Here is a 24302-nt window from a genome sequence, read left to right as displayed (position 1 = left end):
TGTTCCGAAAAAGCTTCATGCATCACGGATTCGACAAATATTCACTACAGAGTCGTTAGCATAAGGATTACTGAACTTTCATCCACCATAAAAGCCATATTGACACTTTGAAGCATTTTCTCATATTTCGAAACGTTTTCCTAATGCCAGTTTTGAAACTGAGGCAGAATTCGCAGAAAAAACTCTTGGAGCGAGTTCTACCCAAGAGACATGTATTTTACTTAGATTCCCTCACCGTGATATTCTGTGTTCCGAGCACGCTTCATGTATCTCGGATTCAACAAATATTCACTACAGAGTTGTTAGCATGCGGATTACCGAACTTTCATCCACCCTACAAGGCATATTTACACAGAGAATCTATTCATCTGAGTTCGCAGTGTTTTCCTAACCCAAGTTTCGAAAATCAGGCAGATTTCTCAGGAAAAATCTCTTGGAGTGATTTCTAACCAAGAGAAAGGTAATTTACATAAACTCCCTGGCCATGAAATCCCGTGTTCCGAACATGCTACATGCATAATGGATTCGACAAATATTCACTACAGATTTGTTAGCATGTGGATTTCCGAACTTTCATCACAATAGATTGAATATTGATACTTAGAAGTATTTTCTCAGATTTTGCAGCATTTTCCAAACGCCAGTTTCAAAAATGAAGCAGTTTTCGCAGAAAAATTCTCTTGGAGCGAGTCCTAACCTATAGAGGAGTAATTTACATTGTTTCAAACACCGTGAAATTCCACGTTCCGAACACGGTATATGCATCACGGATTAGAAAAAGATTCTTTAATATGTTGTGAAAATGTGGATTACCGAACTTTCTTCCAACATAAAGGCATATTTACACCTAGAAATATTTACTCTCATTTTGAAGCTTTCTCCAAACTTCAGATTCGATAATCATGCAATTTTCGCAGAAAAATTCTATTCTAGCTAGTTCTACCCAATAGAATTGTAATTTACATTGTTTCATTACAGTGAAATTCCGTTTTCCAAAAGCGCTCCATGAATCACGGTTTGAAAAATAATAACTACACTGTTATTAACATGTGGATTACCGGACTTTCATTCACCATTCAAGGCATATTGACACTTAGAAGCATTTTCTCAGATTTCACAGGGTTCTCCTAATGGCAGTTTTGAAAATGAGGCACATTTCACAGAAAAATTCTCTTCAAGCGAGTTCTACCCAATAGACATGTAAGTTACATTGTTTCCTTCAATATGACATTCCGTATTCCGAACACGTTACATGCATCAAGAATTCGACAAACATTCTTTAATGAGTGGGAGCATGTGGATTACCGAACTTTCATCCAACACACTAGGCATATTTGCACCTAGAAGTGTTTATTCTGATTTCGCAGGTTTTTCCTAACATCCAGTTTCGAAAATCATGAAATTTTCGCTGAAAAATTCAATTCAAGCGAGTTCTATCCAGTAGAATTGTTGTTTTCTGAGTTTCACTCACCGAGACATTCCATGTTCCGAAAACGTTACATTAATCACGGTTTCGACAAAGATTATTTAATGACCGTGAGCATGTGGATTACCGATGTTTCAACCACAATACAAGGGATATTTACTCCTAGAAATATTTACTTAGATTTCGCAAATTTTTCCTTACGTCCATTACGAAAATCAGGCATTTTCGCAGAAAAATTCTCTTGCTGCATGTTCGATCCAATACACATCCCATTTTCATAGATACCGTCACCGTAACATTCCTTCTTCCGAAAAAGTTACGTGCTCATTGGATTCAACAAATATTCACAGCTCAGTTGTTAGAATGTGAATTACACATCTTTAATAAACCATTGAAGACATATTGTCACCTTAAAGCCTTTGCTCAGATTTTGCAGCGTTTTCATAACACCAGTTTCCAAACAGAGGTAGATTTTACAGTAAAATGCTCCTGGAGCGGGTTCTCACCAATAGATATGTAATTTACTTAGTGTCCTTCAACGTGACATTCCGTGTTCCGAACACACTACATAAATCACGGATATGAGAAACATTTTTAATGAGTTGTGTACATGTGTATTACAAAACTTTCATGAACCATACAAGGCATATTTACACCTAGAAACTTTAACTCTTAGTTTGCAGCTTTTTCCTAATAGCAGTTTCAAAAATCAGGCAGTTTCCTAAGGAAAAAACTTTTGGAGCGTGTTCTACCCAATAGACATATAAATTTCATAGATTCTCCTGCTGTGAAATTCCGTGTTTCAAACACGCTACATGCAGATAGGCTTCGACAAAATACTCTACAGATTTGTTTGCATGTGGATTACAGGACTTTCATCACAATACAAGGCATATTGATGCTTAGAAGCATTTTCTCTGATTTCACAGAACTTTCCAAACACCAGATTCGAAACTGAGGCAGATTTCACGGCAAAAATCTCTTGGAGCGGGTTCAAAACAATAGACATGTAATTTACATGGATTCGCTCACCGTGAAGTTCCGTTTTCCGAACACGCTACATTCATATCGGATTCGACAAATATTCACTACAGAGTTGTTAGCAAGTGGATTATAGCACTTTCATCCACCATACATGGCTTACTGACACTTTGAAGAATTTTCTGAGATTTCACAAGTTAGTTTTAATGCCAGGTTTGAAAATGAGGCAGATTTGGCAGGAAAATGCTCTTGGAGCGAGTTCTACACAAAAGATATGTAGTTTACCTAGTTTCACTCACCGTGACATTCCGTGTTCTGAACACGTTACATGCATCACGGATTCGACAAACATTCTTTAATGAGTTGTGAACATGTGTATTACCGAACTTTCATCCACCTTACGATGCATATATATACATAGAAATTTTTTTCTGATTTAGTAGATTTCTCCTAATGTCAGTTTTTAAATCATGCAGTTTTCACAGAAAAATCCTCTTGGAGCGAGTTCTACCCAATAGAGATGCAATTTACATAGAACCCGTCATCGTGAAATTCCGTGTTCCGAAAAAGCTTCATGCATCACGGATTCGACAAATATTCACTACAGAGTCGTTAGCATAAGGATTACTGAACTTTCATCCACCATAAAAGCCATATTGACACTTTGAAGCATTTTCTCATATTTCGAAACGTTTTCCTAATGCCAGTTTTGAAACTGAGGCAGAATTCGCAGAAAAAACTCTTGGAGCGAGTTCTACCCAAGAGACATGTATTTTACTTAGATTCCCTCACTGTGATATTCTGTGTTCCGAGCACGCTTCATGTATCTCGGATTCAACAAATATTCACTACAGAGTTGTTAGCATGCGGATTACCGAACTTTCATCCACCCTACAAGGCATATTTACACAGAGAATCTATTCATCTGAGTTTGCAGTGTTTTCCTAACCCAAGTTTCGAAAATCAGGCAGATTTCTCAGGAAAAATCTCTTGGAGTGATTTCTAACCAAGAGAAAGGTAATTTACATAAACTCCCTGGCCATGAAATCCCGTGTTCCGAACATGCTACATGCATAATGGATTCGACAAATATTCACTACAGATTTGTTAGCATGTGGATTTCCGAACTTTCATCACAATAGATTGAATATTGATACTTAGAAGTATTTTCTCAGATTTTGCAGCATTTTCCAAACGCCAGTTTCAAAAATGAAGCAGTTTTCGCAGAAAAATTCTCTTGGAGCGAGTTCTAACCTATAGAGGAGTAATTTACATTGTTTCAAACACCGTGAAATTCCACGTTCCGAACACGGTATATGCATCACGGATTAGAAAGAGATTCTTTAATATGTTGTGAAAATGTGGATTACCGAACTTTCTTCCAACATAAAGGCATATTTACACCTAGAAATATTTACTCTCATTTTGAAGCTTTCTCCAAACTTCAGATTCGATAATCATGCAATTTTCGCAGAAAAATTCTATTCTAGCTAGTTCTACCCAATAGAATTGTAATTTACATTGTTTCATTACAGTGAAATTCCGTTTTCCAAAAGCGCTCCATGAATCACGGTTTGAAAAATAATAACTACACTGTTATTAACATGTGGATTACCGGACTTTCATTCACCATTCAAGGCATATTGACACTTAGAAGCATTTTCTCAGATTTCACAGGGTTCTCCTAATGGCAGTTTTGAAAATGAGGCACATTTCACAGAAAAATTCTCTTCAAGCGAGTTCTACCCAATAGACATGTAAGTTACATTGTTTCCTTCAATATGACATTCCGTATTCCGAACACGTTACATGCATCAAGAATTCGACAAACATTCTTTAATGAGTGGGAGCATGTGGATTACCGAACTTTCATCCAACACACTAGGCATATTTGCACCTAGAAGTGTTTATTCTGATTTCGCAGGTTTTTCCTAACATCCAGTTTCGAAAATCATGAAATTTTCGCTGAAAAATTCAATTCAAGCGAGTTCTATCCAGTAGAATTGTTGTTTTCTGAGTTTCACTCACCGAGACATTCCATGTTCCGAAAACGTTACATTAATCACGGTTTCGACAAAGATTATTTAATGACCGTGAGCATGTGGATTACCGATGTTTCAACCACAATACAAGGCATATTTACACCTAGAAATATTTACTTAGATTTCGCAGATTTTTCCTTACGTCAGTTACGAAAATCAGGCATTTTCGCAGAAAAATTCTCTTGCTGCATGTTCGATCCAATACACATCCCATTTTCATAGATACCGTCACCGTAACATTCCTTCATCCGAAAAAGTTACGTGCTCATTGGATTCAACAAATATTCACAGCTCAGTTGTTAGAATGTGAATTACACATCTTTAATAAACCATTGAAGACATATTGTCACCTTAAAGCCTTTGCTCAGATTTTGCAGCGTTTTCATAACACCAGTTTCCAAACAGAGGTAGATTTTACAGTAAAATGCTCCTGGAGCGGGTTCTCACCAATAGATATGTAATTTACTTAGTGTCCTTCAACGTGACATTCCGTGTTCCGAACACACTACATAAATCACGGATATGAGAAACATTTTTAATGAGTTGTGTACATGTGTATTACAAAACTTTCATGAACCATACAAGGCATATTTACACCTAGAAACTTTAACTCTTAGTTTGCAGCTTTTTCCTAATAGCAGTTTCAAAAATCAGGCAGTTTCCTAAGGAAAAAACTTTTGGAGCGTGTTCTACCCAATAGACATATAAATTCCATAGATTCTCCTGCTGTGAAATTCCGTGTTTCAAACACGCTACATGCAGATAGGCTTCGACAAAATACTCTACAGATTTGTTTGCATGTGGATTACAGGACTTTCATCACAATACAAGGCATATTGATGCTTAGAAGCATTTTCTCTGATTTCACAGAACTTTCCAAACACCAGATTCGAAACTGAGGCAGATTTCACGGCAAAAAACTCTTGGAGCGGGTTCAAAACAATAGACATGTAATTTACATGGATTCGCTCACCGTGAAGTTCCGTTTTCCGAACACGCTACATTCATATCGGATTCGACAAATATTCACTACAGAGTTGTTAGCAAGTGGATTATAGCACTTTCATCCACCATACATGGCTTACTGACACTTTGAAGAATTTTCTGAGATTTCACAAGTTAGTTTTAATGCCAGGTTTGAAAATGAGGCAGATTTGGCAGGAAAATGCTCTTGGAGCGAGTTCTACACAAAAGATATGTAGTTTACCTAGTTTCACTCACCGTGACATTCCGTGTTCTGAACACGTTACATGCATCACGGATTCGACAAACATTCTTTAATGAGTTGTGAACATGTGTATTACCGAACTTTCATCCACCTTACGATGCATATATATACATAGAAATTTTTTTCTGATTTAGTAGATTTCTCCTAATGTCAGTTTTTAAATCATGCAGTTTTCACAGAAAAATCCTCTTAGAGCGAGTTCTACCCAATAGAGATGCAATTTACATAGAACCCGTCATCGTGAAATTCCGTGTTCCGAAAAAGCTTCATGCATCACGGATTCGACAAATATTCACTACAGAGTCGTTAGCATAAGGATTACTGAACTTTCATCCACCATAAAAGCCATATTGACACTTTGAAGCATTTTCTCATATTTCGAAACGTTTTCCTAATGCCAGTTTTGAAACTGAGGCAGAATTCGCAGAAAAAACTCTTGGAGCGAGTTCTACCCAAGAGACATGTATTTTACTTAGATTCCCTCACCGTGATATTCTGTGTTCCGAGCACGCTTCATGTATCTCGGATTCAACAAATATTCACTACAGAGTTGTTAGCATGCGGATTACCGAACTTTCATCCACCCTACAAGGCATATTTACACAGAGAATCTATTCATCTGAGTTCGCAGTGTTTTCCTAACCCAAGTTTCGAAAATCAGGCAGATTTCTCAGGAAAAATCTCTTGGAGTGATTTCTAACCAAGAGAAAGGTAATTTACATAAACTCCCTGGCCATGAAATCCCGTGTTCCGAACATGCTACATGCATAATGGATTCGACAAATATTCACTACAGATTTGTTAGCATGTGGATTTCCGAACTTTCATCACAATAGATTGAATATTGATACTTAGAAGTATTTTCTCAGATTTTGCAGCATTTTCCAAACGCCAGTTTCAAAAATGAAGCAGTTTTCGCAGAAAAATTCTCTTGGAGCGAGTTCTAACCTATAGAGGAGTAATTTACATTGTTTCAAACACCGTGAAATTCCACGTTCTGAACACGGTATATGCATCACGGATTAGAAAAAGATTCTTTAATATGTTGTGAAAATGTGGATTACCGAACTTTCTTCCAACATAAAGGCATATTTACACCTAGAAATATTTACTCTCATTTTGAAGCTTTCTCCAAACTTCAGATTCGATAATCATGCAATTTTCGCAGAAAAATTCTATTCTAGCTAGTTCTACCCAATAGAATTGTAATTTACATTGTTTCATTACAGTGAAATTCCGTTTTCCAAAAGCGCTCCATGAATCACGGTTTGAAAAATAATAACTACACTGTTATTAACATGTGGATTACCGGACTTTCATTCACCATTCAAGGCATATTGACACTTAGAAGCATTTTCTCAGATTTCACAGGGTTCTCCTAATGGCAGTTTTGAAAATGAGGCACATTTCACAGAAAAATTCTCTTCAAGCGAGTTCTACCCAATAGACATGTAAGTTACATTGTTTCCTTCAATATGACATTCCGTATTCCGAACACGTTACATGCATCAAGAATTCGACAAACATTCTTTAATGAGTGGGAGCATGTGGATTACCGAACTTTCATCCAACACACTAGGCATATTTGCACCTAGAAGTGTTTATTCTGATTTCGCAGGTTTTTCCTAACATCCAGTTTCGAAAATCATGAAATTTTCGCTGAAAAATTCAATTCAAGCGAGTTCTATCCAGTAGAATTGTTGTTTTCTGAGTTTCACTCACCGAGACATTCCATGTTCCGAAAACGTTACATTAATCACGGTTTCGACAAAGATTATTTAATGACCGTGAGCATGTGGATTACCGATGTTTCAACCACAATACAAGGCATATTTACACCTAGAAATATTTACTTAGATTTCGCAGATTTTTCCTTACGTCAGTTACGAAAATCAGGCATTTTCGCAGAAAAATTCTCTTGCTGCATGTTCGATCCAATACACATCCCATTTTCATAGATACCGTCACCGTAACATTCCTTCTTCCGAAAAAGTTACGTGCTCATTGGATTCAACAAATATTCACAGCTCAGTTGTTAGAATGTGAATTACACATCTTTAATAAACCATTGAAGACATATTGTCACCTTAAAGCCTTTGCTCAGATTTTGCAGCGTTTTCATAACACCAGTTTCCAAACAGAGGTAGATTTTACAGTAAAATGCTCCTGGAGCGGGTTCTCACCAATAGATATGTAATTTACTTAGTGTCCTTCAACGTGACATTCCGTGTTCCGAACACACTACATAAATCACGGATATGAGAAACATTTTTAATGAGTTGTGTACATGTGTATTACAAAACTTTCATGAACCATACAAGGCATATTTACACCTAGAAACTTTAACTCTTAGTTTGCAGCTTTTTCCTAATAGCAGTTTCAAAAATCAGGCAGTTTCCTAAGGAAAAAACTTTTGGAGCGTGTTCTACCCAATAGACATATAAATTTCATAGATTCTCCTGCTGTGAAATTCCGTGTTTCAAACACGCTACATGCAGATAGGCTTCGACAAAATACTCTACAGATTTGTTTGCATGTGGATTACAGGACTTTCATCACAATACAAGGCATATTGATGCTTAGAAGCATTTTCTCTGATTTCACAGAACTTTCCAAACACCAGATTCGAAACTGAGGCAGATTTCACGGCAAAAAACTCTTGGAGCGGGTTCAAAACAATAGACATGTAATTTACATGGATTCGCTCACCGTGAAGTTCCGTTTTCCGAACACGCTACATTCATATCGGATTCGACAAATATTCACTACAGAGTTGTTAGCAAGTGGATTATAGCACTTTCATCCACCATACATGGCTTACTGACACTTTGAAGAATTTTCTGAGATTTCACAAGTTAGTTTTAATGCCAGGTTTGAAAATGAGGCAGATTTGGCAGGAAAATGCTCTTGGAGCGAGTTCTACACAAAAGATATGTAGTTTACCTAGTTTCACTCACCGTGACATTCCGTGTTCTGAACACGTTACATGCATCACGGATTCGACAAACATTCTTTAATGAGTTGTGAACATGTGTATTACCGAACTTTCATCCACCTTACGATGCATATATATACATAGAAATTTTTTTCTGATTTAGTAGATTTCTCCTAATGTCAGTTTTTAAATCATGCAGTTTTCACAGAAAAATCCTCTTGGAGCGAGTTCTACCCAATAGAGATGCAATTTACATAGAACCCGTCATCGTGAAATTCCGTGTTCCGAAAAAGCTTCATGCATCACGGATTCGACAAATATTCACTACAGAGTCGTTAGCATAAGGATTACTGAACTTTCATCCACCATAAAAGCCATATTGACACTTTGAAGCATTTTCTCATATTTCGAAACGTTTTCCTAATGCCAGTTTTGAAACTGAGGCAGAATTCGCAGAAAAAACTCTTGGAGCGAGTTCTACCCAAGAGACATGTATTTTACTTAGATTCCCTCACCGTGATATTCTGTGTTCCGAGCACGCTTCATGTATCTCGGATTCAACAAATATTCACTACAGAGTTGTTAGCATGCGGATTACCGAACTTTCATCCACCCTACAAGGCATATTTACACAGAGAATCTATTCATCTGAGTTCGCAGTGTTTTCCTAACCCAAGTTTCGAAAATCAGGCAGATTTCTCAGGAAAAATCTCTTGGAGTGATTTCTAACCAAGAGAAAGGTAATTTACATAAACTCCCTGGCCATGAAATCCCGTGTTCCGAACATGCTACATGCATAATGGATTCGACAAATATTCACTACAGATTTGTTAGCATGTGGATTTCCGAACTTTCATCACAATAGATTGAATATTGATACTTAGAAGTATTTTCTCAGATTTTGCAGCATTTTCCAAACGCCAGTTTCAAAAATGAAGCAGTTTTCGCAGAAAAATTCTCTTGGAGCGAGTTCTAACCTATAGAGGAGTAATTTACATTGTTTCAAACACCGTGAAATTCCACGTTCCGAACACGGTATATGCATCACGGATTAGAAAGAGATTCTTTAATATGTTGTGAAAATGTGGATTACCGAACTTTCTTCCAACATAAAGGCATATTTACACCTAGAAATATTTACTCTCATTTTGAAGCTTTCTCCAAACTTCAGATTCGATAATCATGCAATTTTCGCAGAAAAATTCTATTCTAGCTAGTTCTACCCAATAGAATTGTAATTTACATTGTTTCATTACAGTGAAATTCCGTTTTCCAAAAGCGCTCCATGAATCACGGTTTGAAAAATAATAACTACACTGTTATTAACATGTGGATTACCGGACTTTCATTCACCATTCAAGGCATATTGACACTTAGAAGCATTTTCTCAGATTTCACAGGGTTCTCCTAATGGCAGTTTTGAAAATGAGGCACATTTCACAGAAAAATTCTCTTCAAGCGAGTTCTACCCAATAGACATGTAAGTTACATTGTTTCCTTCAATATGACATTCCGTATTCCGAACACGTTACATGCATCAAGAATTCGACAAACATTCTTTAATGAGTGGGAGCATGTGGATTACCGAACTTTCATCCAACACACTAGGCATATTTGCACCTAGAAGTGTTTATTCTGATTTCGCAGGTTTTTCCTAACATCCAGTTTCGAAAATCATGAAATTTTCGCTGAAAAATTCAATTCAAGCGAGTTCTATCCAGTAGAATTGTTGTTTTCTGAGTTTCACTCACCGAGACATTCCATGTTCCGAAAACGTTACATTAATCACGGTTTCGACAAAGATTATTTAATGACCGTGAGCATGTGGATTACCGATGTTTCAACCACAATACAAGGCATATTTACACCTAGAAATATTTACTTAGATTTCGCAGATTTTTCCTTACGTCAGTTACGAAAATCAGGCATTTTCGCAGAAAAATTCTCTTGCTGCATGTTCGATCCAATACACATCCCATTTTCATAGATACCGTCACCGTAACATTCCTTCTTCCGAAAAAGTTACGTGCTCATTGGATTCAACAAATATTCACAGCTCAGTTGTTAGAATGTGAATTACACATCTTTAATAAACCATTGAAGACATATTGTCACCTTAAAGCCTTTGCTCAGATTTTGCAGCGTTTTCATAACACCAGTTTCCAAACAGAGGTAGATTTTACAGTAAAATGCTCCTGGAGCGGGTTCTCACCAATAGATATGTAATTTACTTAGTGTCCTTCAACGTGACATTCCGTGTTCCGAACACACTACATAAATCACGGATATGAGAAACATTTTTAATGAGTTGTGTACATGTGTATTACAAAACTTTCATGAACCATACAAGGCATATTTACACCTAGAAACTTTAACTCTTAGTTTGCAGCTTTTTCCTAATAGCAGTTTCAAAAATCAGGCAGTTTCCTAAGGAAAAAACTTTTGGAGCGTGTTCTACCCAATAGACATATAAATTTCATAGATTCTCCTGCTGTGAAATTCCGTGTTTCGAACACGCTACATGCAGATAGGCTTCGACAAAATACTCTACAGATTTGTTTGCATGTGGATTACAGGACTTTCATCACAATACAAGGCATATTGATGCTTAGAAGCATTTTCTCTGATTTCACAGAACTTTCCAAACACCAGATTCGAAACTGAGGCAGATTTCACGGCAAAAAACTCTTGGAGCGGGTTCAAAACAATAGACATGTAATTTACATGGATTCGCTCACCGTGAAGTTCCGTTTTCCGAACACGCTACATTCATATCGGATTCGACAAATATTCACTACAGAGTTGTTAGCAAGTGGATTATAGCACTTTCATCCACCATACATGGCTTACTGACACTTTGAAGAATTTTCTGAGATTTCACAAGTTAGTTTTAATGCCAGGTTTGAAAATGAGGCAGATTTGGCAGGAAAATGCTCTTGGAGCGAGTTCTACACAAAAGATATGTAGTTTACCTAGTTTCACTCACCGTGACATTCCGTGTTCTGAACACGTTACATGCATCACGGATTCGACAAACATTCTTTAATGAGTTGTGAACATGTGTATTACCGAACTTTCATCCACCTTACGATGCATATATATACATAGAAATTTTTTTCTGATTTAGTAGATTTCTCCTAATGTCAGTTTTTAAATCATGCAGTTTTCACAGAAAAATCCTCTTGGAGCGAGTTCTACCCAATAGAGATGCAATTTACATAGAACCCGTGATCGTGAAATTCCGTGTTCCGAAAAAGCTTCATGCATCACGGATTCGACAAATATTCACTACAGAGTCGTTAGCATAAGGATTACTGAACTTTCATCCACCATAAAAGCCATATTGACACTTTGAATCATTTTCTCATATTTCGAAACGTTTTCCTAATGCCAGTTTTGAAACTGAGGCAGAATTCGCAGAAAAAACTCTTGGAGCGAGTTCTACCCAAGAGACATGTATTTTACTTAGATTCCCTCACCGTGATATTCTGTGTACCGAGCACGCTTCATGTATCTCGGATTCAACAAATATTCACTACAGAGTTGTTAGCATGCGGATTACCGAACTTTCATCCACCCTACAAGGCATATTTACACAGAGAATCTATTCATCTGAGTTCGCAGTGTTTTCCTAACCCAAGTTTCGAAAATCAGGCAGATTTCTCAGGAAAAATCTCTTGGAGTGATTTCTAACCAAGAGAAAGGTAATTTACATAAACTCCCTGGCCATGAAATCCCGTGTTCCGAACATGCTACATGCATAATGGATTCGACAAATATTCACTACAGATTTGTTAGCATGTGGATTTCCGAACTTTCATCACAATAGATTGAATATTGATACTTAGAAGTATTTTCTCAGATTTTGCAGCATTTTCCAAACGCCAGTTTCAAAAATGAAGCAGTTTTCGCAGAAAAATTCTCTTGGAGCGAGTTCTAACCTATAGAGGAGTAATTTACATTGTTTCAAACACCGTGAAATTCCACGTTCCGAACACGGTATATGCATCACGGATTAGAAAAAGATTCTTTAATATGTTGTGAAAATGTGGATTACCGAACTTTCTTCCAACATAAAGGCATATTTACACCTAGAAATATTTACTCTCATTTTGAAGCTTTCTCCAAACTTCAGATTCGATAATCATGCAATTTTCGCAGAAAAATTCTATTCTAGCTAGTTCTACCCAATAGAATTGTAATTTACATTGTTTCATTACAGTGAAATTCCGTTTTCCAAAAGCGCTCCATGAATCACGGTTTGAAAAATAATAACTACACTGTTATTAACATGTGGATTACCGGACTTTCATTCACCATTCAAGGCATATTGACACTTAGAAGCATTTTCTCAGATTTCACAGGGTTCTCCTAATGGCAGTTTTGAAAATGAGGCACATTTCACAGAAAAATTCTCTTCAAGCGAGTTCTACCCAATAGACATGTAAGTTACATTGTTTCCTTCAATATGACATTCCGTATTCCGAACACGTTACATGCATCAAGAATTCGACAAACATTCTTTAATGAGTGGGAGCATGTGGATTACCGAACTTTCATCCAACACACTAGGCATATTTGCACCTAGAAGTGTTTATTCTGATTTCGCAGGTTTTTCCTAACATCCAGTTTCGAAAATCATGAAATTTTCGCTGAAAAATTCAATTCAAGCGAGTTCTATCCAGTAGAATTGTTGTTTTCTGAGTTTCACTCACCGAGACATTCCATGTTCCGAAAACGTTACATTAATCACGGTTTCGACAAAGATTATTTAATGACCGTGAGCATGTGGATTACCGATGTTTCAACCACAATACAAGGCATATTTACACCTAGAAATATTTACTTAGATTTCGCAGATTTTTCCTTACGTCAGTTACGAAAAACAGGCATTTTCGCAGAAAAATTCTCTTGCTGCATGTTCGATCCAATACACATCCCATTTTCATAGATACCGTCACCGTAACATTCCTTCATCCGAAAAAGTTACGTGCTCATTGGATTCAACAAATATTCACAGCTCAGTTGTTAGAATGTGAATTACACATCTTTAATAAACCATTGAAGACATATTGTCACCTTAAAGCCTTTGCTCAGATTTTGCAGCGTTTTCATAACACCAGTTTCCAAACAGAGGTAGATTTTACAGTAAAATGCTCCTGGAGCGGGTTCTCACCAATAGATATGTAATTTACTTAGTGTCCTTCAACGTGACATTCCGTGTTCCGAACACACTACATAAATCACGGATATGAGAAACATTTTTAATGAGTTGTGTACATGTGTATTACAAAACTTTCATGAACCATACAAGGCATATTTACACCTAGAAACTTTAACTCTTAGTTTGCAGCTTTTTCCTAATAGCAGTTTCAAAAATCAGGCAGTTTCCTAAGGAAAAAACTTTTGGAGCGTGTTCTACCCAATAGACATATAAATTTCATAGATTCTCCTGCTGTGAAATTCCGTGTTTCGAACACGCTACATGCAGATAGGCTTCGACAAAATACTCTACAGATTTGTTTGCATGTGGATTACAGGACTTTCATCACAATACAAGGCATATTGATGCTTAGAAGCATTTTCTCTGATTTCACAGAACTTTCCAAACACCAGATTCGAAACTGAGGCAGATTTCACGGCAAAAAACTCTTGGAGCGGGTTCAAAACAATAGACATGTAATTTACATGGATTCGCTCACCGTGAAGTTCCGTTTTCCGAACACGCTACATTCATATCGGATTCGACAAATATTCACTACAGAGTTGTTAGCAAGTGGATTATAGCACTTTCATCCACCATACATGGCTTACTGACACTTTGAAGAATTTTCTGAGATTTCACAAGTTAGTTTTAATGCCAGGTTTGAAAATGAGGCAGATTTGGCAGGAAAATGCTCTTGGAGCGAGTTCTACACAAAAGATATGTAGTTTACCTAGTTTCACTCACCGTGACATTCCGTGTTCTGAACACGTTACATGCATCACGGATTCGACAAACATTCTTTAATGAGTTGTGAACATTTGTATTACCGAACTTTCATCCACCTTACGATGCATATATATACATAGAAATTTTTTTCTGATTTAGTAGATTTCTCCTAATGTCAGTTTTTAAATCATGCAGTTTTCACAGAAAAATCCTCTTGGAGCGAGTTCTACCCAATAGAGATGCAATTTACATAGAACCCGTGATCGTGAAATTCCGTGTTCCGAAAAAGCTTCATGCATCACGGATTCGACAAATATTCACTACAGAGTCGTTAGCATAAGGATTACTGAACTTTCATCCACCATAAAAGCCATATTGACACTTTGAAGCATTTTCTCATATTTCGAAACGTTTTCCTAATGCCAGTTTTGAAACTGAGGCAGAATTCGCAGAAAAAACTCTTGGAGCGAGTTCTACCCAAGAGACATGTATTTTACTTAGATTCCCTCACCGTGATATTCTGTGTTCCGAGCACGCTTCATGTATCTCGGATTCAACAAATATTCACTACAGAGTTGTTAGCATGCGGATTACCGAACTTTCATCCACCCTACAAGGCATATTTACACAGAGAATCTATTCATCTGAGTTCGCAGTGTTTTCCTAACCCAAGTTTCGAAAATCAGGCTGATTTCTCAGGAAAAATCTCTTGGAGTGATTTCTAACCAAGAGAAAGGTAATTTACATAAACTCCCTGGCCATGAAATCCCGTGTTCCGAACATGCTACATGCATAATGGATTCGACAAATATTCACTACAGATTTGTTAGCATGTGGATTTCCGAACTTTCATCACAATAGATTGAATATTGATACTTAGAAGTATTTTCTCAGATTTTGCAGCATTTTCCAAACGCCAGTTTCAAAAATGAAGCAGTTTTCGCAGAAAAATTCTCTTGGAGCGAGTTCTAACCTATAGAGGAGTAATTTACATTGTTTCAAACACCGTGAAATTCCACGTTCCGAACACGGTATATGCATCACGGATTAGAAAAAGATTCTTTAATATGTTGTGAAAATGTGGATTACCGAACTTTCTTCCAACATAAAGGCATATTTACACCTAGAAATATTTACTCTCATTTTGAAGCTTTCTCCAAACTTCAGATTCGATAATCATGCAATTTTCGCAGAAAAATTCTATTCTAGCTAGTTCTACCCAATAGAATTGTAATTTACATTGTTTCATTACAGTGAAATTCCGTTTTCCAAAAGCGCTCCATGAATCACGGTTTGAAAAATAATAACTACACTGTTATTAACATGTGGATTACCGGACTTTCATTCACCATTCAAGGCATATTGACACTTAGAAGCATTTTCTCAGATTTCACAGGGTTCTCCTAATGGCAGTTTTGAAAATGAGGCACATTTCACAGAAAAATTCTCTTCAAGCGAGTTCTACCCAATAGACATGTAAGTTACATTGTTTCCTTCAATATGACATTCCGTATTCCGAACACGTTACATGCATCAAGAATTCGACAAACATTCTTTAATGAGTGGGAGCATGTGGATTACCGAACTTTCATCCAACACACTAGGCATATCTGCACCTAGAAGTGTTTATTCTGATTTCGCAGGTTTTTCCTAACATCCAGTTTCGAAAATCATGAAATTTTCGCTGAAAAATTCAATTCAAGCGAGTTCTATCCAGTAGAATTGTTGTTTTCTGAGTTTCACTCACCGAGACATTCCATGTTCCGAAAACGTTACATTAATCACGGTTTCGACAAAGATTATTTAATGACCGTGAGCATGTGGATTACCGATGTTTCAACCACAATACAAGGCATATTTACACCTAGAAATATTTACTTAGATTTCGCAGATTTTTCCTTACGTCAGTTACGAAAATCAGGCATTTTCGCAGAAAAATTCTCTTGCTGCATGTTCGATCCAATACACATCCCATTTTCATAGATACCGTCACCGTAACATTCCTTCTTCCGAAAAAGTTACGTGCTCATTGGATTCAACAAATATTCACAGCTCAGTTGTTAGAATGTGAATTACACATCTTTAATAAACCATTGAAGACATATTGTCACCTTAAAGCCTTTGCTCAGATTTTGCAGCGTTTTCATAACACCAGTTTCCAAACAGAGGTAGATTTTACAGTAAAATGCTCCTGGAGCGGGTTCTCACCAATAGATATGTAATTTACTTAGTGTCCTTCAACGTGACATTCCGTGTTCCGAACACACTACATAAATCACGGATATGAGAAACATTTTTAATGAGTTGTGTACATGTGTATTACAAAACTTTCATGAACCATACAAGGCATATTTACACCTAGAAACTTTAACTCTTAGTTTGCAGCTTTTTCCTAATAGCAGTTTCAAAAATCAGGCAGTTTCCTAAGGAAAAAACTTTTGGAGCGTGTTCTACCCAATAGACATATAAATTTCATAGATTCTCCTGCTGTGAAATTCCGTGTTTCAAACACGCTACATGCAGATAGGCTTCGACAAAATACTCTACAGATTTGTTTGCATGTGGATTACAGGACTTTCATCACAATACAAGGCATATTGATGCTTAGAAGCATTTTCTCTGATTTCACAGAACTTTCCAAACACCAGATTCGAAACTGAGGCAGATTTCACGGCAAAAAACTCTTGGAGCGGGTTCAAAACAATAGACATGTAATTTACATGGATTCGCTCACCGTGAAGTTCCGTTTTCCGAACACGCTACATTCATATCAGATTCGACAAATATTCACTACAGAGTTGTTAGCAAGTGGATTATAGCACTTTCATCCACCATACATGGCTTACTGACACTTTGAAGAATTTTCTGAGATTTCACAAGTTAGTTTTAATGCCAGGTTTGAAAATGAGGCAGATTTGGCAGGAAAATGCTCTTGGAGCGAGTTCTACACAAAAGATATGTAGTTTACCTAGTTTCACTCACCGTGACATTCCGTGTTCTGAACACGTTACATGCATCACGGATTCGACAAACATTCTTTAATGAGTTGTGAACATGTGTATTACCGAACTTTCATCCACCTTACGATGCATATATATACATAGAAATTTTTTTCTGATTTAGTAGATTTCTCCTAATGTCAGTTTTTAAATCATGCAGTTTTCACAGAAAAATCCTCTTGGAGCGAGTTCTACCCAATAGAGATGCAATTTACATAGAACCCGTGATCGTGAAATTCCGTGTTCCGAAAAAGCTTCATGCATCACGGATTCGACAAATATTCACTACAGAGTCGTTAGCATAAGGATTACTGAACTTTCATCCACCATAAAAGCCATATTGACACTTTGAAGCATTTTCTCATATTTCGAAACGTTTTCCTAATGCCAGTTTTGAAACTGAGGCAGAATTCGCAGAAAAAACTCTTGGAGCGAGTTCTACCCAAGAGACATGTATTTTACTTAGATTCCCTCACCGTGATATTCTGTGTTCCGAGCACGCTTCATGTATCTCGGATTCAACAAATATTCACTACAGAGTTGTTAGCATGCGGATTACCGAACTTTCATCCACCCTACAAGGCATATTTACACAGAGAATCTATTCATCTGAGTTCGCAGTGTTTTCCTAACCCAAGTTTCGAAAATCAGGCAGATTTCTCAGGAAAAATCTCTTGGAGTGATTTCTAACCAAGAGAAAGGTAATTTACATAAACTCCCTGGCCATGAAATCCCGTGTTCCGAACATGCTACATGCATAATGGATTCGACAAATATTCACTACAGATTTGTTAGCATGTGGATTTCCGAACTTTCATCACAATAGATTGAATATTGATACTTAGAAGTATTTTCTCAGATTTTGCAGCATTTTCCAAACGCCAGTTTCAAAAATGAAGCAGTTTTCGCAGAAAAATTCTCTTGGAGCGAGTTCTAACCTATAGAGGAGTAATTTACATTGTTTCAATCACCGTGAAATTCCACGTTCCGAACACGGTATATGCATCACGGATTAGAAAAAGATTCTTTAATATGTTGTGAAAATGTGGATTACCGAACTTTCTTCCAACATAAAGGCATATTTACACCTAGAAATATTTACTCTCATTTTGAAGCTTTCTCCAAACTTCAGATTCGATAATCATGCAATTTTCGCAGAAAAATTCTATTCTAGCTAGTTCTACCCAATAGAATTGTAATTTACATTGTTTCATTACAGTGAAATTCCGTTTTCCAAAAGCGCTCCATGAATCACGGTTTGAAAAATAATAACTACACTGTTATTAACATGTGGATTACCGGACTTTCATTCACCATTCAAGGCATATTGACACTTAGAAGCATTTTCTCAGATTTCACAGGGTTCTCCTAATGGCAGTTTTGAAAATGAGGCACATTTCACAGAAAAATTCTCTTCAAGCGAGTTCTACCCAATAGACATGTAAGTTACATTGTTTCCTTCAATATGACATTCCGTATTCCGAACACGTTACATGCATCAAGAATTCGACAAACATTCTTTAATGAGTGGGAGCATGTGGATTACCGAACTTTCATCCAACACACTAGGCATATCTGCACCTAGAATTGTTTATTCTGATTTCGCAGGTTTTTCCTAACATCCAGTTTCGAAAATCATGAAATTTTCGCTGAAAAATTCAATTCAAGCGAGTTCTATCCAGTAGAATTGTTGTTTTCTGAGTTTCACTCACCGAGACATTCCATGTTCCGAAAACGTTACATTAATCACGGTTTCGACAAAGATTATTTAATGACCGTGAGCATGTGGATTACCGATGTTTCAACCACAATACAAGGCATATTTACACCTAGAAATATTTACTTAGATTTCGCAGATTTTTCCTTACGTCAGTTACGAAAATCAGGCATTTTCGCAGAAAAATTCTCTTGCTGCATGTTCGATCCAATACACATCCCATTTTCATAGATACCGTCACCGTAACATTCCTTCTTCCGAAAAAGTTACGTGCTCATTGGATTCAACAAATATTCACAGCTCAGTTGTTAGAATGTGAATTACACATCTTTAATAAACCATTGAAGACATATTGTCACCTTAAAGCCTTTGCTCAGATTTTGCAGCGTTTTCATAACACCAGTTTCCAAACAGAGGTAGATTTTACAGTAAAATGCTCCTGGAGCGGGTTCTCACCAATAGATATGTAATTTACTTAGTGTCCTTCAACGTGACATTCCGTGTTCCGAACACACTACATAAATCACGGATATGAGAAACATTTTTAATGAGTTGTGTACATGTGTATTACAAAACTTTCATGAACCATACAAGGCATATTTACACCTAGAAACTTTAACTCTTAGTTTGCAGCTTTTTCCTAATAGCAGTTTCAAAAATCAGGCAGTTTCCTAAGGAAAAAACTTTTGGAGCGTGTTCTACCCAATAGACATATAAATTTCATAGATTCTCCTGCTGTGAAATTCCGTGTTTCGAACACGCTACATGCAGATAGGCTTCGACAAAATACTCTACAGATTTGTTTGCATGTGGATTACAGGACTTTCATCACAATACAAGGCATATTGATGCTTAGAAGCATTTTCTCTGATTTCACAGAACTTTCCAAACACCAGATTCGAAACTGAGGCAGATTTCACGGCAAAAAACTCTTGGAGCGGGTTCAAAACAATAGACATGTAATTTACATGGATTCGCTCACCGTGAAGTTCCGTTTTCCGAACACGCTACATTCATATCGGATTCGACAAATATTCACTACAGAGTTGTTAGCAAGTGGATTATAGCACTTTCATCCACCATACATGGCTTACTGACACTTTGAAGAATTTTCTGAGATTTCACAAGTTAGTTTTAATGCCAGGTTTGAAAATGAGGCAGATTTGGCAGGAAAATGCTCTTGGAGCGAGTTCTACACAAAAGATATGTAGTTTACCTAGTTTCACTCACCGTGACATTCCGTGTTCTGAACACGTTACATGCATCACGGATTCGACAAACATTCTTTAATGAGTTGTGAACATGTGTATTACCGAACTTTCATCCACCTTACGATGCATATATATACATAGAAATTTTTTTCTGATTTAGTAGATTTCTCCTAATGTCAGTTTTTAAATCATGCAGTTTTCACAGAAAAATCCTCTTGGAGCGAGTTCTACCCAATAGAGATGCAATTTACATAGAACCCGTCATCGTGAAATTCCGTGTTCCGAAAAAGCTTCATGCATCACGGATTCGACAAATATTCACTACAGAGTCGTTAGCATAAGGATTACTGAACTTTCATCCACCATAAAAGCCATATTGACACTTTGAAGCATTTTCTCATATTTCGAAACGTTTTCCTAATGCCAGTTTTGAAACTGAGGCAGAATTCGCAGAAAAAACTCTTGGAGCGAGTTCTACCCAAGAGACATGTATTTTACTTAGATTCCCTCACCGTGATATTCTGTGTTCCGAGCACGCTTCATGTATCTCGGATTCAACAAATATTCACTACAGAGTTGTTAGCATGCGGATTACCGAACTTTCATCCACCCTACAAGGCATATTTACACAGAGAATCTATTCATCTGAGTTCGCAGTGTTTTCCTAACTCCAGTTTCGAAAATCAGGCAGATTTCTCAGGAAAAATCTCTTGGAGTGATTTCTAACCAAGAGAAAGGTAATTTACATAAACTCCCTGGCCATGAAATCCCGTGTTCCGAACATGCTACATGCATAATGGATTCGACAAATATTCACTACAGATTTGTAAGCATGTGTATTTCCGAACTTTCATCACAATAGATTGAATATTGATACTTAGAAGTATTTTCTCAGATTTTGCAGCATTTTCCAAACGCCAGTTTCAAAAATGAAGCAGTTTTCGCAGAAAAATTCTCTTGGAGCGAGTTCTAACCTATAGAGGAGTAATTTACATTGTTTCAAACACCGTGAAATTCCACGTTCCGAACACGGTATATGCATCACGGATTAGAAAAAGATTCTTTAATATGTTGTGAAAATGTGGATTACCGAACTTTCTTCCAACATAAAGGCATATTTACACCTAGAAATATTTACTCTCATTTTGAAGCTTTCTCCAAACTTCAGATTCGATAATCATGCAATTTTCGCAGAAAAATTCTATTCTAGCTAGTTCTACCCAATAGAATTGTAATTTACATTGTTTCATTACAGTGAAATTCCGTTTTCCAAAAGCACTCCATGAATCACGGTTTGAAAAATAATAACTACACTGTTATTAACATGTGGATTACCGGACTTTCATTCACCATTCAAGGCATATTGACACTTAGAAGCATTTTCTCAGATTTCACAGGGTTCTCCTAATGGCAGTTTTGAAAATGAGGTACATTTCACAGAAAAATTCTCTTCAAGCGAGTTCTACCCAATAGACATGTAAGTTACATTGTTTCCTTCAATATGACATTCCGTATTCCGAACACGTTACATGCATCAAGAATTCGACAAACATTCTTTAATGAGTGGGAGCATGTGGATTACCGAACTTTCATCCAACACACTAGGCATATTTGCACCTAGAAGTGTTTATTCTGATTTCGCAGGTTTTTCCTAACATCCAGTTTCGAAAATCATGAAATTTTCGCTGAAAAATTCAATTCAAGCGAGTTCTATCCAGTAGAATTGTTGTTTTCTGAGTTTCACTCACTGAGACATTCCATGTTCCGAAAACGTTACATTAATCACGGTTTCGACAAAGATTATTTAATGACCGTGAGCATGTGGATTACCGATGTTTCAACCACAATACAAGGCATATTTACACCTAGAAATATTTACTTAGATTTCGCAGATTTTTCCTTACGTCAGTTACGAAAATCAGGCATTTTCGCAGAAAAATTCTCTTGCTGCATGTTCGATCCAATACACATCCCATTTTCATAGATACCGTCACCGTAACATTCCTTGTTCCGAAAAAGTTACGTGCTCATTGGATTCAACAAATATTCACAGCTCAGTTGTTAGAATGTGAATTACACATCTTTAATAAACCATTGAAGACATATTGTCACCTTAAAGCCTTTGCTCAGATTTTGCAGCGTTTTCATAACACCAGTTTCCAAACAGAGGTAGATTTTACAGTAAAATGCTCCTGGAGCGGGTTCTCACCAATAGATATGTAATTTACTTAGTGTCCTTCAACGTGACATTCCGTGTTCCGAACACACTACATAAATCACGGATATGAGAAACATTTTTAATGAGTTGTGTACATGTGTATTACAAAACTTTCATGAACCATACAAGGCATATTTACACCTAGAAACTTTAACTCTTAGTTTGCAGCTTTTTCCTAATAGCAGTTTCAAAAATCAGGCAGTTTCCTAAGGAAAAAACTTTTGGAGCGTGTTCTACCCAATAGACATATAAATTTCATAGATTCTCCTGCTGTGAAATTCCGTGTTTCGAACACGCTACATGCAGATAGGCTTCGACAAAATACTCTACAGATTTGTTTGCATGTGGATTACAGGACTTTCATCACAATACAAGGCATATTGATGCTTAGAAGCATTTTCTCTGATTTCACAGAACTTTCCAAACACCAGATTCGAAACTGAGGCAGATTTCACGGCAAAAAACTCTTGGAGCGGGTTCAAAACAATAGACATGTAATTTACATGGATTCGCTCACCGTGAAGTTCCGTTTTCCGAACACGCTACATTCATATCGGATTCGACAAATATTCACTACAGAGTTGTTAGCAAGTGGATTATAGCACTTTCATCCACCATACATGGCTTACTGACACTTTGAAGAATTTTCTGAGATTTCACAAGTTAGTTTTAATGCCAGGTTTGAAAATGAGGCAGATTTGGCAGGAAAATGCTCTTGGAGCGAGTTCTACACAAAAGATATGTAGTTTACCTAGTTTCACTCACCGTGACATTCCGTGTTCTGAACACGTTACATGCATCACGGATTCGACAAACATTCTTTAATGAGTTGTGAACATGTGTATTACCGAACTTTCATCCACATTACAATGCATATATATACATAAAAATTTTTTTCTGATTTAGTAGATTTCTCCTAATGTCAGTTTTTAAATCATGCAGTTTTCACAGAAAAATCCCCTTGGAGCGAGTTCTACCCAATAGAGATGCAATTTACATAGAACCCGTCATCGTGAAATTCCGTGTTCCGAAAAAGCTTCATGCATCACGGATTCGACAAATATTCACTACAGAGTCGTTAGCATAAGGATTACTGAACTTTCATCCACCATAAAAGCCATATTGACACTTTGAAGCATTTTCTCATATTTCGAAACGTTTTCCTAATGCCAGTTTTGAAACTGAGGCAGAATTCGCAGAAAAATCTCTTGGAGCGAGTTCTACCCAAGAGACATGTATTTTACTTAAATTCCCTCACCGTGATATTCTGTGTTCAGAACACGCTTCATGTATCTTGGATTCGACAAAGATTCACTACAGAGTTGTTAGCATGCGGATTACCGAACTTTCATCCACCCTACAAGGCATATTTACACAGAGAATCTATTCATCTGAGTTCGCAGTGTTTTCCTAACCCCAGTTTCAAAAATCAGGCAGATTTCTCAGGAAAAATCTCTTGGAGTGATTTCTAACCAAGAGAAAGGTAATTTACATAAACTCCCTGGCCACGAAATCCCGTGTTCCAAACATGCTACATGCATAATGGATTCGACAAATATTCACTACAGATTTGTTAGCATGTGGATTACCGAACTTTCATCACAATAGATTGA

This window comes from Camelus bactrianus, unplaced genomic scaffold (genome assembly GCF_048773025.1).
Source record: "Camelus bactrianus isolate YW-2024 breed Bactrian camel unplaced genomic scaffold, ASM4877302v1 HiC_scaffold_40, whole genome shotgun sequence".
Taxonomy (NCBI): Eukaryota; Metazoa; Chordata; class Mammalia; order Artiodactyla; family Camelidae; genus Camelus; species Camelus bactrianus.
The sequence above is the reverse complement of the archived record's forward strand: the minus strand, read 5'-3'. Positions refer to the sequence as shown.